Source organism: Lissotriton helveticus, chromosome 1_1 (assembly GCF_964261635.1).
Source record: "Lissotriton helveticus chromosome 1_1, aLisHel1.1, whole genome shotgun sequence".
Lineage (NCBI taxonomy): Eukaryota > Metazoa > Chordata > Amphibia > Caudata > Salamandridae > Lissotriton > Lissotriton helveticus.
This window is the reverse complement of record NC_136057.1, coordinates 85,239,752-85,255,306: the sequence shown is the minus strand read 5'-3', so window position 1 is coordinate 85,255,306 and position 15,555 is coordinate 85,239,752. Positions and strand designations below refer to the sequence as shown.

Below are 15,555 nucleotides of genomic sequence, written 5' to 3'. Positions count from 1 at the left end.
GGATAAAGTTCTCCGGACCCATCAGGCTGTGAATGTAACCTAAGGGCTTGAGATGAAATGAAGAGCTTACCTCCTTCCTGAGTGGCTCCAGACTGCTGTGTGCAGACCCGATAGCTGGCAGCACCCTGGAGTATGTGTGTATACATCAGATTATGTTGGAAGTAACCTGCAATATAGTGGCAGGCAGCACCCTGCCATAGAGTAGGATTTCTCATAGTATTTTATTTCCTGACACATTAATGGAGATTGTCTTTTAACTGGCAGAAGAACAACACTGACCATACATTTTTCTGGGTTTGTCTTTAAAATGATGTACACATTAGGAATGGCATTTGGTTCTGCTGGAATAATAACACAAGTTATCTTGCACTCTGCTATGATGTTGCATAGATTGTTGGCTGCAATGCATTCCATGTTTCATTCAAACGTGCTTTCTACAGGGCACATACATGATTTGCTGCTGTAGAGAAATAATGCTCCTGTGTACTGTGGCAGACTCAGAAATATTGAAAAACTTCATGATTTCTCTTTCAGCACTTCATAGTCAAACCTTTCAATTTTTGACTCAATCATTTGGCAGAAACATAACCTAGTACCTTTAATATAGTTGTGATGGGGTTAGGACTGGCTCGACCAGAGTGCTTGCTGACTTGGAGGAGTATGCAGTTGACCACCTTGCCTGGTCCGGTGTGGAACCAAGCCAGCGAAGCTTTGCTGCAGGCTCATTTGCCCTGATAGCTGGTCAGCAGTTTGAGGAGGAGGAGGAGGTGAAGAGCTGTCTAAGTGTGCAATGAGTCTGGCATTTCAGTACATCCCTGAGAAGTGCACTTTGAGTCGATGTAGTGTTCTTCTTATACCACGTGCAATTCACCCTCTCCAAAGCCTCAAGAATTCCTGGATGTGAAGGGTGGCTGATTCTGGTTGGGTGCTTGATAGTTTTCCAGAAACTCATGTTCTTGATTGTTCATATTTGTCAGTAGTTAATTAAACATGCCCAGGGGTTTTATCTCTTCAGTTGACTCAAGCTGCAATAAAAGTTTCTCTGTTGTTGCAAAAAAATATGAACGTCCAACGAGCCTCTGTAGGTCAAAGAATGGAAGGGCTGGGGAACTGTCAGTCATCTCACTGCTAAGCAGAGCCATGTCATGCTTCATCCTCCGTCAGGCCTCTGATTTTGACCAACATCGCTTATAACACTGGGACTTTCTTTAATGAGAAAAACAAAACTACAAGTCCCATAAGCAATAGTGGTGGACGGTGTCATGCATGACCTGGGGCAACATTCGATTCAGCCATCCAGTTCCATTTTCTAAGTATTTGACACAATATTGAATTTATAACCTTTGTTTTTTATGGTCATGAGTCACCAGAATACTAAAAACGTGTCTTTTATTTTGAAGGTCAATTAAGTAATGGTCACCAGCTTGGAAGCTCTGTTAATTCTTCAGTATTTGTCATTGATCTTCATGTGTGGCTGGTTTGGGTCTGCCCCTGCATCGTTCCCGATAACTCCCACAGGTAAGGACCTTGTAGCAGCAACATGATAACCCCATTCTCGTATGTAAGAATTGCACTCCGAGGCAGGTATCTGATCATTTTTGTGAAACAAGGAAGGGCCAATATCTGCTATGTACATTTGTTAAAATAAAACACGATCAAATCACAGTATACTGTTCCAGAGGTTCAGTCCCAGAGACATTATCTGTAACTGAACGCAGACACCCTAGGAAGCATGTGCTTTTAAGACAAGTTGCGTTCACTCACCTGAAGGTGACATGCTTCATCATTGGGCTATGCTCCTCACCAGGCCGGAGCTACAATGCCTGGCGGGCACCACCAGAGGGCACTTTGTCAGAGATATTTTACTAAGTATGACGGATGAGCCTTGTAGGACGGAGGATGTTGTGTCATAAGATGTGAGATTGGTGAAGTCTGAATATAAGATCAACTATCGACCAGTTGCCACAATATAGTTAATGTGATCTTCCTGGTCCATTTTGAGATTAAAAACAGTGGCAGAGAAATTGAGGAACTAATGGCCCCTATCACTGTGTGAAAGTGTCGATCACCAATGGACCTGCTGGTAAGCTGGGGTCTATACTTCAGGCCAACTTTTTTCATGCCTTGTGTAGTCATGGAGCAATCTGTTGGCATTTCATCAGTACCAAATATGGGAAAACGGGTAAATGTGACCTAATCTTCTCCACAGCGTGAGGAGCTCTTCAACTCTAAGCCCTGCACCGTGCATAGGTGATAAGGTGCCTATTACCATCTTACTACTACAGGTGAGCACTCTCTAACACAGTGCACTAGATACGGTAACCCTCCTAAAATTCAGGACATACTGACTTATCCATTAGCGAGGACGCCGCATAAGAGGGCAACTGGTTTGAAAAGCACATGCTTCCTAGGGTGTTCAGTTAGAGATAATGTCTGTGGGACTGAACCTCCAGAACAGTATGCTGTGAGTTGATTTATATGAAGAATGTGTATACTGGACTGTCATATTCCTCAGCATCTCTTGTGCTATGTAAAATAAAACACAACACACCGGGAGGCCAACACATCTATCATACATTTAATGCAAAAATAGCAAAAGGCCAAGCAAACTAACAAGTCACAATTGTCTGTGCAATGGACAAGAGCATCCACCCCAAAGACAGTTGGAGTATATAATGCTAATGCTACACAATGTATTTTTATACACTTTTCTCCTAATACAATTCAATGAAACATGAACATGTGATAGAAACAGTTACTGAAACAACACTAATGAGTAGGAGGAAGGATCTTCTCTCGAGAGGAATGTGAGGAGTCCGTAAAGTGCAGATAAAAGATACACAGACAAGCTGCAGAATTCACCTGTTTTTGGAAATAACACTTCTGTTTGTCAATATTCAATTTACAACAAGATGCAGGAAAGTGTGCAGATAGACTTCACTAAATAAAATGGTCTGGGCCCCAATAGAATCATATAACTTTGCAGGCATATTAAGGCGAACAGTCACATCAAATTAATATAAGAATATTGTAATTTGGTAATGTAATATATCAATGCACGTTGTGACAGTGATGTGTGTGATGTGTAAACAATTATCGGTATTAAAGAAACCAGTATATCCAGTTATGCTTTGTCAATTCCTTCTTCCTAGAGGCCACCTCTGCTGCTATCCAGCTGTATTCAGCAGTGCCTCCTGTGACCTATAATCCTGCACTTAATCAATACCAAAGGTCGTCAATGCTTCTAGCCAACTCTGGTCACTGGTGCCACTCGCACCCCTACCACCATTGGGCCTGTTATTCTTTTAGCCAGCTCCAGTCAGTAGTGGCCCCTTGGACATTTATGTAAGCCTACTAGCCAGCTCCTGTTAGTACTGGCCCCTGGGATTTTTTATCATTCTAGCCAACTTGAGTCATTAGTAGCACCTTGGGACTAGTGATCATACTAACCAGCTTCAGTCAGTATTGGCTCCCTGAGACCTATTATCCTGCTAAGTAACTCCAGTCAGTTGTGACCGCTGTACCTTAAATCCTGAAAATATTCAAAACCAGAGGTCAACTCTACTGCCAACCAGTTCCAGTCAATATTGACATGTATTGTTACCCTGCTTGTAATGAATAACAGAGGCGAGCGTTGTTACTAGCCAGCTCCAGTCACCAGTGCCCGTCACATATTATCCTCAATAGGATCAATGCCCAAGGCCTGTGCAGCTGCTAACCTGCCCTAGTCAGTAGTGACCTCCCAGACTTGTTATTCTGCATATAATCAGCAAGGCTTAGGCCCTAATAACACTCACCCCACGTCCTTATGGTATATTAGCAATGTAAATTGTTTACATCATACGGTAAGTACCGTACTATTTCACACAATCCCAAAAACAAAGAAAATCTAAATTTGTCTAACCATTCAGCACTCCACCTTGTCAAAAATGACCAAATCACACCAAGCACTATAGCCTGCCACATCACATGGCACACTCAGCCACAACATGACAAGATACCACGGCAGGGATTTGGGGCCATTAATCCTCTGTTCGAGGCTTGTGTGCTGTAGATGCACATGCTTTACATACTCCTGCCATCTTGTGTTGGGTCTGGATGTTTGCAAGTTGTTTTTCTAAGAAGAAGTCTTTCCAATCACGAGGAAAGGTGACTCCACCTTTCGGTGATAGTGCGCATGGACATCGACTCCATTGTTAGATTGTTTTTACCCCAAATGGGTTTGGATGTGTATTGCTGCGCTCCGAAACCGCTCTTTGGGTTCCCCGCAGTCCACTCTACCCTCAACGGTATTGTTTCAGTACCCATTTCCCTGTTCTCCGTGTTTCAAATAGATCAACAAACTCTCCATGTTCGATAGAAAACCTCATGGGCAACCATCGGGCCTTGCTGCGTAGGGCCAGTCAACTGCAAATGGAACGGACTCCATTCCATTTCTGTCATGGGTGCCACGCCAAGTACCCTCGCAAAACATACATCAAGTTTGTAAATTATGCCTCTCTCCAGCGCACAAGGAGAAAGACTGCGACGCTTGTAAGTCGTTTCGGTCCAAGAGGACTCTACCCGATCATCAGGCTCGACGGCGAGAGAGTCAGCGTCAGAGCATTCAACATACTCTGGATATCTTCTGGGAAGAATCTGACCAAGACGAGATAGAAGCGTCTGCCGTAGAAGGAGATGCCCATCTCTATGCCAGTATGGTACAAAAGGGTGTGGTGATGGACGGAGCATCTGAACCAATCAAACACTCACACCCGGTCAACAGATCTGGGTTTAATCCATCACCGTTCTTTAGCCCACTCTGCCACCCCAGTTCAGACATGGCCATATGCAAATCAGTCTGACCCTGTGCCTCATGGGAACAGTCCAGCCCGAACTGCCAAGCCATGCCTTCCCTGGACCGGAAACAAGCTTCTGAGGACCGGTTTCTGGCATTACAGCCGTCTTCAGCCCGGCTTGCTTGAATCCAGTGGCAAAGTGAGAAAGGAACTCACGTCTGAGCATACCCTGCCAACTTATGGCAAACAAAATGGTACAAAAGGGGGTGGTGATGGACGGAGCATCTGAACCAATCAAACACTCACACCCGGTCAACAGATCTGGGTTTAATCCATCACCGTTCTTTAGCCCACTCTGCCACCCCAGTTCAGACATGGCCATATGCAAATCAGTCTGACCCTGTGCCTCATGGGAACAGTCCAGCCCGAACTGCCGAGCCATGCCTTCCCTGGACCGGAAACAAGCTTCTGAGGACCGGTTTCTGGCATTACAGCCGTCTTCAGCCCGGCTTGCTTGAATCCAGTGGCAAAGTGAGAAAGGAACTCACGTCTGAGCATACCCTGCCAACTTATGGCAAACAAAATGGTACAAAAGGGGGTGGTGATGGACGGAGCATCTGAACCAATCAAACACTCACACCCAGTCAACAGATCTGAGTTTAATCCATCACCGTTCTTTAGCCCAGTCTGCCACCCCAGTTCAGACATGGCCATATGCAAATCAGTCTGACCCTGTGATCAGTACCTCTACCTTTTCCCTTCAGAAACTCTTCAGAATATCTTCACTGCTTTGTCTACTACAAAAAGGTCACTCATCAGACACTGTGAGTCTTGTGGGAAATTCTGGCTTCATTCCGAAGACCCCCACAAAAAGTGTATCTACTGCCTCCACCCTGAACATCAGATGAGAGATTGTAAAATCTGCAGGACTTTTCCTCAAAAGACTTTAAGAGACAGAGAGGGAGGTCAACTTCTGTGGTTACAGAAACTCAAGACTAAGGATATCGGATGTTGAGAGTGATTCCTCTCTCAGGACTGTCATCTCTAAGAAGAGGGCTTGTGAGGCAGAGATGGTATCTGCTAAGGCTAAGGTGCTCAAGAAAGACCACACCTCTACTCATGAAGGCCAGACTTCTTCCTCAAAAAGGGCTCCTGTTCCTTCTAAGTGACTACTTATGCCCTCTACGCCTCCGAAATCTAAGTCTCAGACGTCTAAGTTTTCCCTGATTTTAAAAGACCTCAGACTTGCACTATAAAGCGGATTACTCACCGCTTCTTTGGCGGGCCCTGTCCATTCGCCTTCATTTCGGCGGACATCTTGGGGGAAAAGTAGGACGCCTGGCGGCGCCATCTTTGTTGTCGGGCTAGTTGCTCGAAGGACGCTTGACCTGCACTTAAGGCGGTCATGCTAACGCGCAGCGAGGTCGCCGGACTCCCGCCGGAGTTACGCTTGAGTTCAGCCCGTCTGCGCCCGTCAGCGTCCCGGAGGCTGACGGGGTGGCGGGAGGGGCTAGTACTAGGATGAGGTATTCGGCGGCGGAGCTACTTTCTTATAGGAAAGGTAAGGGCGCGTGCTGTGTAGTCTTTCCTGGGCGATATAGAGGCAAAAGACGGTGTCAGGGTTGTGGTTGGTTACCAGGCAACTGTTCGGTGGGGGGGGCTGCCAACCCTAAGGCTACTGTTAAGCATCTGTGCCTTTTACTTAACACTCGCTCTTTGAGTAGACATGCTCTGGACATCTACGAGCTTTTATGCGCAGAAAAACCGGTGTGTTTAATGCTTACTGAAACCTGGCTGGGGGAGGCCTCTAATCCGGATATTGCGACCGCCATTCCACCTGACTATGTGATCTTTAGGCAGGATAGATTGATGGGGAGGGGTGGTGGGGTGGCGATTGTGGTCAGGAGATCTGTTTCCTGTTTGGTCGTCCCTATGGAAGCCATTTCAGGTTGTGAATCCCTGGCTTTTTCAATAGCCTTATCCCCCCATCAATCCTTTATTGGGCTGCTGGTTTATAGACCACCTGGACAATTGGGGTCCTTTCATGATGAGTTACAGACACTTGCATCGGCACTCTGCCTGAAGGCTGAACATTGTATAGTGCTGGGGGATTTTAACATTCATATGGACGTGGGGGCGGATGGAGACACGATTAAAATCAATGATGTCACCTCCCCCCTGGGCCTTATTCCCTATTTGGCAGTTCCGACTCATAATAAGGGCCACATCCTTGATCAGGTGTTTTCCACCATCCCACTTGATATGGCCAGTCCCATCCCTGTCCTTTGGTCGGACCACTTTTTGATTAGGTTCCACATTTTTGGTATTAATAAATCATCGTATTTATCGGCTACTCATCCTAGGCAGTCCTGTCGAGCATATCACCGTGTGACCCCGGAAAGTCTGGCTCAGGCTCTCTTGGCTCATCCCTGTCCTCTGTCAGGAGATCTTGAGATGGATCTCGACTTGCTGCAAGGGTGGTTAGTGGAGCGATTAGATGAATTAGCTCCTGATACGGCTCCCCGGAAAACTTCTAGACGGACCTCGGCCCCTTGGTTTACGGAGGCTCTGGCTTTGTCACGACGCAACTGTAAGGTAGTAGAACGGCTCTGGCGACAGCAGTATGATGTTGGGGCCAAGGCAAACTATAGGTCGGCCATTAAGGCCTATCATGCTGACATTCTGTCTGAAAAGAAGAAGTTTTTCTCGGCAAGAATTGAGACTGCCTCGAGTTCTTGCAGGGAAATTTTCAGTATTGTTAAGGAGTTTATGACTCCTAAGGCAATTGCGTCGCATCATCAGATGTCTGAGTCATGGGTGATCTCGTTAGCTGGTTTTTTTTACCACCAAGATCAAGCAGATCCAAGACTCTTTCTCTTCATTGGGCCCGAGGGTTGTTACCAGTCCGGGGGATCAGTTGAATTTGTCAGCTGCATCCGGCCCCACTCTTTCGGAGTTTCCATCTCTCTCTTGCTCTGCATCTGAGGATCTCCTGATCAAGCTTAAATCGTGTTCACCTTTAGACCCGCGCCCTGCCAAATTTTTGGCTGGGGTGGCGGAGGTTATGAATCCGCTGATTAATCCCATTCTTAATCTATCCTTGATTAGGGGTGTGGTTCCCGCGGTCTGGAAACAGGTGATGGTTGTTCCCTTACTCAAAAAGCCGGGTCTGGATTCCGAGCTGCATGCCAATTATAGGCCGATTTCCCTCCTGCCTGCTCTGGCAAAGGTTGTGGAGAAGCACGTGCACATGGTGCTCTCCACTTTCCTTGAAACCCATAGTTTGCTGCATTCCACCCAGTCGGGCTTTCGGACAAACCTAAGCATCGAGACGGCCCTCGTGGAGGTCAATGAGGCTATCAAGGAAGTGCTGGATGCAGGAGGAAGGGCCATGTTGGTAATGCTAGACCTGTCAGCGGCCTTCGACACCGTCCCTCATGAGGGTCTCCTTTGTAGACTCTATGAGATCGGTCTGAGAGGGACGGTGTTGAGCTGGTTTCAATCTTACTTGGCTGGTCGCCGGCAGTTGGTCTGGGCTCCGCCGTACTCAGCCGAAGTGCCGCCTCTGGAGGTCGGAGTCCCGCAGGGCTCGGTATTGAGCGCGACTCTTTTTAATATCTTTATGACCCCTCTGGCGGTGCTGGCTGAGTCTTTTGGCACTCAGATCGTGTCATATGCCGATGACACCCAGCTCCTTTTCACTTGTGGAAAGGGGGCTGAGTTTGACGACGAGGGCATTCGGGGGTGTCTTGGAGCTGTTTTCGAATGGTTTCAGTGAAACAGCCTCAAATGCAACCCAGATAAATCTGAGGTGCTCTTCTTCGGGTGTTAGTCTGACCCGAGCTGGCAGGAGTGGTGGCCGGTGAACATGTTCCCTCCCGTGTCATCTTCTCTGATCACCAAGAACCTGGGGGTCAAGATTGACAACGGCTTAACACTTAAGTCCCAGATCCTTGGATTGGCCGGTACCTGTTATGGCCTCCTCAAGATGCTGCGCAAGTTCCTTCCCCTCCTCCCGCTGGCGCATAGGAAGATCACGGTCCAGGCCCCTATTGGTTCGAGACTGGACTACTCAATTCAATTCAATTCAAAGACTTTATTCGGTACTTAAAAAGACACCATAAAAGCACACATTTTTAAAAAGTACATAAAAATAAAATGTAAATACACATAAGTTAAAAAATTTTGTTAAAAAATACGCAGTTCATAAGGCGTGAAAAGGGGGTTATTAAAGTGCTTGGTTATGTAGTATTGCAGTCCATTATCTCTCTAGTTTTTCTTAGCCTCAATGCCAAACGAATAAAACTTATAGTACACAATAATGTATAAGCATCTGCGGCTTCCTGCAAAAATTTAAGGGCCAATTTTGCTTGTCTAAGTTTAGTTTCTTATAAAAGCTTTACTAAAAATTTACGTCTTGGGACCGAATAAAAGGGGCATAACAAAACAAAGTGAAGGGTATCCTGCGGAGACCTAGTGTCGCAGCCGCAGGTACCCTTCTCCCCAACTGTGAGAGTGAAACCAGAGGGGACGGCTAGTAAGTGGTGAAGCATATTCAATCTAAAACGCGTCATGTATCATGTAATAACGGTCCTGGGCATTATACATGACTCTCAAATACGGTTCCATTCCTTGCTTTTCAGTCAATTGGCAATAAGATGCAATAGTGGGCTTACATCTTTCCTTCTCAGCCCTAGTGGTAAAGGACCACTCTGAATAAAGTTTCTTTAGGGTTGTCTTGTCCTTTGCAGTCAAGGAATCTGGGTCGGTAAAAAAGTTTATGCATCCAATTGCCGCCATGGAGTCTTTTATATACTTCAGCCATGGTATCAGGTCCCCTTTGTCACGTTGTAGACAATCTTTTATAATCAGTCTAGTCAAACCCGCTTCTGGGTTGACCCAAATTTTAACCCAGGCCAGGAGGGGTTTGATTTTTATACGGTCCTCAATAAAAGGTTCTCCCATTTCCTTATGGATGATGTAGGCCGGGGTGCTTTGCGGCAGTTTCAAAATTCTTCTAAAGAATTTATTTTCTTCTACCTGAATCTGTAGCAATTTCTTATCCATGAAACCCCATACTTCTGCTCCATAGGTGACCTTAGCACAACATATTGACCTGTACAAATTAAGGATTTGCTATGGTGACCATCTGCCCAGCCTTGTCCCGTAGGCCATAATGGCCCCTGCCGATGACGCCAGCTTTGTTGCATGTTTCTGTGCCAGATTATTAAAAGTCCATTGATCATCAAATAATACACCAAGATATGAGAAGATCTTAACCTGGTCGATTTTATGTGAACCAATCTTATAAGTAAAAGTCCCTTTTCCCTTTACTCCTGTGGACATGATATAAGATTTTTCCAGGTTTGTTGACAAATCAAGGTTGGCCATAAAGTTGACAAAGCCATCAATCAATTTTTGTAGGCCTAATGGAGTTCTGGCTAACAGTACCGCGTCGTCGGCGTAGAGTAATACCGGCACCGAGACTGGACTACTCAAATGTCCTATATCTGGGTTTGCCTGAATATCTTCTTCAAAGGCTACAGGTAGTCCAGAACTCGGCGGCTCGTGCCATTTTTGGCTTGCATCGCCAAGCGAGAGCTTCGGACCTTTTGATCTCCTTGCACTGGCTGCCTATTCGGAAGCGGATTGCTTTCAAAGCACTTACGCTGGCGCATAAGGCAATCCATGGTGTTGGAGCGGAATACATCCAGAAACGGCTTGTGCTCTACAAACCGGCTAGAGCTTTAAGATCGGAATCTCTTTGCCTTGCCGTTGTCCCTGCCATTAAAAAAGCAAGTGTAGGGGGGCGTTCCTTTAAACGCCTGGCGCCTCAGCTCTGGAACACTCTTCCTGTGTCGCTTCGTAGTACTTCTACTCTGTTGACCTTCCGAAAGGATTTGAAGACGTGGCTTTATGGCCAGTAATCTGCTTGCTCTTTTTCTTCTTTGTGCCTGTCCTTTGCAGTCTGTTGTGGGTAAGAAAGCGCCGGGACACTCTTCGGAGTAGCCGAGCGCTATAAAAGACACCCATAACATTAACATTAACACTAAGTCTCTTCCTGAGACAAATTTGCCTAAAAAATGGGTTCCTCATCGACGATGATTTCCGTCACCACTGCTACAACAACGACTTCCACCTTCTCTTCTCCTCAACCTACAATGATTATGTTGTCAGTGTCCTCTCCGTCGACGTTTGTCATGGTGTCGGTGAAGCCTCGCTCGTCTGCCACCTCCCTCACTTTGTCATCGACAAAAAAGAGGTCTGTCTCTGGTCAGTCGGTGACGGATGCCTTCTCGCCGACGAGATGGTCGATGGCGCTCAAGGCTCCACCTGCTTCGTCGACGGTTGCCTCGTCGACGGTTGCCTCATCGACAGCACAGAAGCTTTTCCTTACGGAACTTCAACCCCTCTCTTCGTCGTTGACCGCTGAGTCGGTGGCGGTATCCTTAGTTCCACCTTCAGCTTTGATGTCTCTAGTCCCCTTGAAATCTTCAGCAACACTTTTGCCGCCTTCAGGAACCTCGGATGTTTCCTTTCTTCAACCTAGGAACTCTTCTTTGGATCTATTGCCGATTCAACCATCTCCAAATCTTTCTGTGGAGCTTTTTGACTATGGGGCTAATGAGGAGGTTTCGGAAGAGGATGACCAGTTCCGTGCTGCTTGTACTCCTTCTGAGCTTCTCATCAAATGACAAGATATTGATGATGACCAAGGATATGATTATTACCCTGAGCCTAATACTCAACCACCACTTGTGATGCAACTGTGCAGATGCCCATGTCTCTCATCTCTAATTTGCAACATGTGCTTGATGACTACTACCGCCGATTTCCTCCCTCGGAGTCGGCCTTATCTGTTCCACAGATGCCTCTTCCTCTGCCTTCATCGATCATCAGGCCGCCTCCTCCGGTGGCATCGATGTCTCATCTCCCGGAGGACGCACACACAACTGACGATGACAGCGAAGAAGGAGAGTGGGTGATAGAGCCCTCCTTACTGAGTGGGACAATTATTAAATTCAGACTGCGTCATCTACTGACAAAACTGAAGAGCCGACCTGGCACACATCCCTGTGTGCCATTCCCATGAACACTGCTCTAGGGATGTCTTACACATATATTGCGGCTCATCACCCGTGATGGTTTCTAGATGCTGTCTATGGTCACGGGGTGATAAAGTGATTTGCCCAGAATCACAGAATGTTGCACTGAAGCAGAGACTCAAACCCGTATCCCCAATTCCCAAGTCAGGGGAGAGTGCCTGCGCACTCTGTGGCTGAGAACAATGCCTTTCCTGGGTGGAGGTGTTCACTTCTCCCCTGGACAGGAAGAGCCATCCATGGTGGGGAGCTTCAACGGTCTTGCCCCCTATGTAATGTGACACCAGCCTCTCCTGTTCGAAGGAGCGGGCCTCCGTCGCGTCCTCACCCCATTTTTGGCGGCAGGACAGGTGGGAAACCTTTGATAGAATAGGAGATGTGCCCCCCCTCTGTCAACTCCAGCCCTCGGGTGCTGGAGGCTAGATCAAGTACACTTTTCAGTGCCCACCATCTTGAATATGGTGGGACTTGTTCAGGTATGGCTAGGACTGTGTCCTCCTCTCACAGAAGGTGAGCATGTTAGAGGACGTAGACACCCAGGCAAAGGGCCCATTGGGCACTACCTGTCACTTTCTTGTATCGCCCTTAAATCAAGTTTTTAGGTGGCATCCCCAGTCCCTGAACTCCTGACCACCTAGTTCCCCCAAGCCGCTGTTACCTACCTGTAAGCAGCCTCTGGCCGATTGCCCCAGTCCCCCTTAATTTGTATTGGGTTTCCAACCTTGAACTTGCACCTGCACCCGGGCGCCCACGTGCCGCTGGTGGTGCACTGTTGGTTCTGAAGTGAACCTTGTCCAATACTGACCTTAACTTATGAAGAATGGTCTTGTAAGTAGATGTTGGCTATGCGTTTGTTGAATGTTTTCTTCACCCCATAGGTTAACATTGTAAAGTCTGAAAATTGTACTAATTGTCCACTTTTTATATTGACCAGAATTTCTATAGAAAAGGAATATGCTACTTACCAGTATGCATCTGTTCTTGGCATAGAGGGCTGCAGAGTGGGACATTTATGAATAGATCGCCATCTGGTGTTGGGCTCGGATGATTGCACTTGTTTTTCTCCTGGAGAAGTCTTTTGTAGTCACGAGACTGATGACTCCTCCCCTGGGTGCTAGTGCGCATGGGCATCGGCTCCATTCTCAGATTGTTTTGCCATAGTAGGGTTAGATGGAGTAGTATGATAGAATACAGAAAGAGATGCCCATGTAAGTGTATCTAAATAAGATAGTGTTGGAACAGACACAGGTTTCCGGGGAGGCAGAACAGATGCATACTGGTAAGTAGCATATTCCGTTCGAGGCATATGGGCTGCAGATGGTAGATTTATGAATAGATTATACAGCAGTTACCTCCCTAGCGGTGGTCACCAGTGTCTGTTGCAACAGTTTGAAATAAAGCTTTTAGTACGGCCTGGCCCACTCTTGCTTGTTGTGTTTCCTGCACATCAACACAGAAGTGTTTTGTGAAGGTATGCGGTGTAGACCAAGTTGCTGCTTTGCAAATGTCATCTAGGGGAATGTTTCCTAAGAATGTCATAGATGCCCCTAGTTTACGTGTAGAATGAGCTCTCGGAGGAACAGTTAATATTCTCTTTGCTTTTATGTAACATATTTGTATACATTTTACAATCCACCTGGCAATGCCTGCTTTAGAGATAGGCTTGCCCTTATGTGTTGGGGAAAAAGCTACAAATAGTTGTTTGGTTTTCCTGAAAGTTTGTGTTCTTTCTATGTAATACAATATTGCCCTTTTGACATCTAATGTATGTAGGGCCCTCTCTGCCACCATCTGTGGTTTTGGAAAAAAGACTGGTAGTTCCACTGGTTGATTGATGTGGAATGCTGAAATTACTTTAGGCAAGAATTTTGGGTTTGTTCTAAGAACCACTTTATTTTGGTGTAACTGTAGGAATGGTTCTTGTATTGTCAATGCCTGTAATTCACTCACTCTCCTGAGGGAGGTAATGGCTATAAGGAAGGATACTTTCCATGTAAGGAATTGTATTTCACACATATGCATAGGTTCAAAGGGTGGTCCCATTAGTCTGGTGAGTACTATGTTGAGATTCCAGACTGGGGAAGGTGGCAGTCTTGGTGGAATGACTCTTTTGTGGCCTTCCATTAAGGCTTTAATTGCTGCCACTCTAAACAGGGATAGATGTTGCCTGTTTTGCAGGTACGCTGCTATAGCTGCAAGATGTACTCTAATGGAAGTGTAAGCAAGGTTACATTGCTGTAAGTGTAGTAAGTATCAAATAATATTTTTTGTGGATGCGTCCAGAGGGTTGATGTTGTTACTGTTACACCACCCCCTTTTTGAAATATTTTGGCCACCACAAGTGTGGAAGGGTATGCTCAGACATGAGTCCCTTGCTCACTGCACCATCAGGATTCAAGCAAGCCGGGCCGAAGACGGCTGTAATGCCAGAAACCGGTCCCCGGAAGCTTGTTTCCTTTCCAGTGAAGAATTGGCTTGGTAGTTTGGTCTGCCCTGTTCCCATGATGCACTGGGCCAGGGACAGACTAATTTGCATATAGCCAGGTTCTGAACTGGGATGGTGCAGTGAGCTAAAAAACGGTGATGGATCAAGCCCTGATCTGTTGACTGGGTAGGAGTGTTCTGATTAACTCAGATACTCTGTCCATCACCACCCCCTTTTTGAAATATTTTGGCCACCACAAGTGTGGAAGGGTATGCTCAGACATGAGTCCCTTGCTCACTGCACCATCAGGATTCAAGCAAGCCGGGCCAAAGACGGCTGTAATGCCAGAAACCGGTCCCCGGAAGCTTGTTTCCTTTCCAGTGAAGAATTGGCTTGGTAGTTTGGTCTGCCCTGTTCCCATGATGCACTGGGCCAGGGACAGACTAATTTGCATATAGCCAGGTTCTGAATTGGGATGGTGCAGTGAGCTAAAAACGGTGATGGATCAAGCCCTGATCTGTTGACTGGGTAGGAGTGTTCTGATTAACTCAGATACTCTGTCCATCATCACCCCCTTTTTGAAATATTTTGGCCACCACAAGTGTGGAAGGGTATGCTCAGACATGAGTCCCTTGCTCACTGCACCATCAGGATTCAAGCAAGCCGGGCCGAAGACGGCTGTAATGTCAGAAACCGGTCCCCGGAAGCTTGTTTCCTTTCCAGTGAAGAATTGGCTTGGTAGTTTGGTCTGCCCTGTTCCCATGATGCACCGGGCCAGGGACAGACTAATTTGCATATAGCCAGGTTCTGAACTGGGATGGTGCAGTGAGCTAAAAACGGTGATGGATCAAGCCCTGATCTGTTGACTGGGTAGGAGTGTTCTGATTAACTCAGATACTCTGTCCATCACCACCCCCTTTTTGAAATATGTTACAGTATACAGCAAACCTTTTCCACTTTGCTGCATAGCATGCTCTGGTGGTGGGACGTCTTGCTTGCTTAATGATTTCCATACAATTTGGAGGTAAATCTAAGTATCCAAATTCTAAGACCTCAGGAGCCAGATCGCTAGGTTCAGTTGTTTGGGATATGGGTGCATTATTTCTCCATGGTTCTGTGTAAGGTGCATGGGTAAGATTCTTAATTTTTGATGTGGCACCTGTGAGAGTTGCAGGAGCGTGGTGAACCACGGCTGTCGTGCCCACGTGGGTGCTACTAGTATCATGGTGATTAAATGTTGTTGCAGTTT

The 15,555-nt window shown here is 46.6% G+C and overlaps 1 protein-coding gene and 1 long non-coding RNA gene across 4 annotated transcripts in view; one reads left to right on the top strand and one right to left on the bottom strand.

The window, feature by feature from the left end:
- Window positions 1-15,555, bottom strand: part of LOC144752581 (uncharacterized) — a 730,065-nt gene that overhangs the window by 67,291 nt on the left and 647,219 nt on the right. The window lies entirely within an intron of this gene.
- The window catches only part of LOC144752462 (uncharacterized), a 109,697-nt gene that overhangs the window by 11,892 nt on the left and 82,250 nt on the right, over window positions 1-15,555 (top strand). For all 3 annotated transcript variants that reach the window (XR_013594117.1, XR_013594124.1, XR_013594125.1), the window contains one exon: window positions 1,401-1,518. This is a non-coding gene — a long non-coding RNA (uncharacterized LOC144752462). The remainder of the gene's footprint in view (window positions 1-1,400; window positions 1,519-15,555) is intronic.